This window comes from Sinocyclocheilus grahami, unplaced genomic scaffold (assembly GCF_001515645.1).
Source record: "Sinocyclocheilus grahami isolate Dianchi unplaced genomic scaffold, SAMN03320097.WGS_v1.1 scaffold1181.1, whole genome shotgun sequence".
Classification (NCBI taxonomy): Eukaryota; Metazoa; Chordata; class Actinopteri; order Cypriniformes; family Cyprinidae; genus Sinocyclocheilus; species Sinocyclocheilus grahami.
In genome coordinates, this window is record NW_015506360.1 from 491,490 (window position 1) to 495,102 (window position 3,613).

The window sequence follows — 3,613 nt, forward strand, 5'->3', positions numbered from 1 at the left end:
CTGGATCATGCGGCCATAACACAGGCTTCTGCGGGAGCCTTCGTGATCATCAGGCCCCCAGCGCGTCACTGCAAAAATTTCCTGGACGTCCGGGCTGGGGTTACGCTTTCTTGCTACCCTGACTGGTCTACCGTATCTGGGTCGCCCTGAGGGGTTTCCTGATCACCAGGATATCCCCTCTTGCTGAGGCATCGAGCGGGAGGCATAGGTGGCATTACGAGAACCTTCCTGTGTAAATGCTGTCTCGGGCAGTGCTCCCCTCACCTTTGAGGGTTGTTTTGAGCTTGCCTCTCCCATTTGGCCCAGAACTTCCAGGTATCTGTAAACAGATGCTTGGAAAACTCTAAAATAAGTGCAGCACGTTAAGCTTTGCGCACTTTGCTACAAATCCACATAAGTGGTAAGTGTGCACATTATGCTTTGCCCACTTTTCTAAAATCCTGTATGGTAGGAGTTATGCGTTTTTGACCTTGTTCCCTTTCTCTGAGTTGGTTAGACCCCGGTTCCTTCGGCTCCACTTAACTAGTGTGTCTCTATCGACACACCCTGGAAGCATCGCTCCCCTCACCAGTGAGGGTTATTATGAGTATGGTGCATTCTTTCGAGCGTTAATCCTCTCTGAGGAGTTGGATGCCTCGCCCCATGGGCTGTCCTTGTGGTAGTTTGAGCAGTGCTCCCCTTGAGATTGAGATTACCAGCTTTATATTGATATAAATTACTTAATTATAGCCTTAAAATTGGCAAAATAGAATATTTGGGTGATGTTAGAGTTTGGTGCTTTTCAACACCATTGCAAAAACCTGAAACTGTTTAGTGCAAAACCTGGCACCCTTTTGTGCAAAACGTGAGCTATAGAGCTTAAGAAACTCATATTTGTGGGATTTTTGAAATTCTGTGCATTTCTCACCTCTTTGCCTGCCCATTTCAACCCAAGGGTAACCCAGAAATCACAAATCAGTGAGACAGTGAAGCAGATCCGGCACGGCCGGCGAATTGTGCGCTTTATTGCTTCAGGCATTCATATTTGTGCCATTTTTGGAATTCCGTACATTTCTCACCCGAATACACCAACAGCCAGGTCGATCGATGGGTCGTGTCAGAAGTCACAAAACAGTGAGACATCAAAGCAGATCCGGCGTGGCTGGCGAATTGTGCGCTTTAGTGCTTCAGGCCATTTTCAGGCCAATATTTGTGCCATTTTTGGAATTCTGTACATTTCTCACCCGAATACACCAACAGCCAGGTCGATCGATGGGTCGTGTCAGAAGTCACAAAACAGTGAAAGAGCCAAACCTATTCGAAGCAGCCACATAATCGTGAGCTTCGTTGCTTCAGGCGTTCATATTTGCCACATTTTTTAAATTTCATGCATTTCTCACCTGCGCCAGCGTGCATGCTGACCCACGGGTTGCCCAGGACGCAGAAAAGTTGAGGATAGCGTCGAGAGCAAAATCGGCAATGTGTGGCGGAGCCTAAAGTCAAAAGATGGCGTTTTTTCTTTGTCTTTCATGCCAAAAATGTGGCATGAACGTGCACCTTAGCAATGAAGGAAATGAAACAGAGCGGAACGGCAGAGGCACGGTCGCGGGACGTCCCGCCAGCGAGGCAGAGTGGAAAACTGGGTGGCCGATGAGCGTAAAAGTTGTGAAAAATGAAAAAATTGGCAAACAGAGTGCGTCACGTCAGCCCTTAACGTCCACAATATGCAAAACAGGGCGAAAGGGGGTGAGGGCACACGTAACTCATGGGTTGTGCGGCAACAACACATGGGTAACAGCGGTAACCGCTCGGTAACAGAGTGAGGCTCATTGCCAGCAGTAACCAATTGCTACAATTCCAATGATGATGTCTGACTTCCAAAAAGGTTTTTCCCAATGTTATGTTTCTGTGATTGTAGCAACTCATAGTGTAATAACTGCACATAATGTAAAAAGTGCACATAATGTAATAAGTATTGCATTATTATTGTAATAAAATGTTCATAATGTAATAATTTTCTCGAAACGTAATAAAATCTTGAGCTCATAATATAATAATAATTTTTTAATATAATAACAAATTATAAATTATAATCACATAATATAATAGGTTATTGTATGAGAAATATATTACATTGTAATCACTGTGGCAACTTATAATGTAATCACAGTTCATAAGGTAATACCAGCACATAATTTAAATTAATGTTTAAAATATTATAATTATCTTTCAATATAATACATTTGACCAAAAAGCATAATAATAGTTTTATGTAAAATAAGTCAAGTCAAGTCAAGTCTGCTTTATTGTCAATTATTCCACATGTACAGCACATACACACAGAGAATTGAAATTGCGTTACTCTCAGACCCTTGGGTGCATACAGATAACATAAATACAGATTAAATACAAAATACAAAATACAAAATACAACTATACAAATAAGGTAAAATGTAAAAATATATATATAAAGCACAAGGCATATGGCAGATAGAGTGCAAACCAGTAAAGTAAACAACAGTGCAGATATGATTGTAGTGCAAAAAAATGATTTGTAGTGCAAAAGAGCTTATTCAGACTGATAAATAAGCTATTACATTAAAAGAAAATTAGGCTTATTAGGCTACATTGTAAACTTTTATTGTGAAGAAATATTAATTTAACTCGTACTCTGTGCAACGGCAGATAACGCAATCTTTAGACTTTGGAAACTTTTATTAGTTTTTTTTCTCCAAATTTGTTCATAAACATAAACATGCCTTCAATGCCTTAATTTTGATCAAACAATTAAAATATATTTATATGTAACCACTATCGTTGTCATCATACCACGGACATTACCTGAGAAGTTAAAGTAAATATGTCAGCAAACTGCGCTCTTTCAAGGGAGTGCATTTAATGCATGGCCAAAGAAAGAGCATAATCTACTGTAAGTGTTTTAAACATGCAAAGTAGGATTGCCAATTGCTCCCATATTTAAGTAACATTCCATATTAAATCCATGCGGAAAGCATCGTGTCACGCCCAGTTTAGAGAGCTGAACTCAAAAACAAACAAAAAAAGGGAACTTTCATAAAAATAAAATGAATAAATAAATAAAAACTAAACAAACAAAAAACAAGAGTACCCTTAGTTAAAACTGTAATAACATATTTGGCAAACTCTTCTGTGCTTATTTGCATTTGCGCTCTGGAGAGCTCAGATGTTTCTGTTTACAACATTTGCAGTGTTGAGCAGTGTAGCCAATCACAGAAACATCCATTGAACCAAACTGAGATGAGTGACATTATCAGTAATGCATTCAGAATTTTAATAAAAGGTTTTTTTTTCATGATGCTAAGAGGAACAATGTCCCCTCATTAAAGTTTAGCTATAGTTTAGTTATTCTATATAAATGCTAAAATTAATCTCAGACGTAAACATATTTGCTTAATCTTCATGTATAAATTCATTTTAAAAATAAATATATGTCCTTTTAGAATTAATTTGTTTGGGTATACACACACACACACAATTTATTTCTAAATGGAAATATATATTTCTTTTTAGAAGTAATTTGTACATCTAAAGTTTAAGCAAAGCAAATATGTTCACGTCTGAGATGCATTTTGACATTTATCTCTATATCTCTATC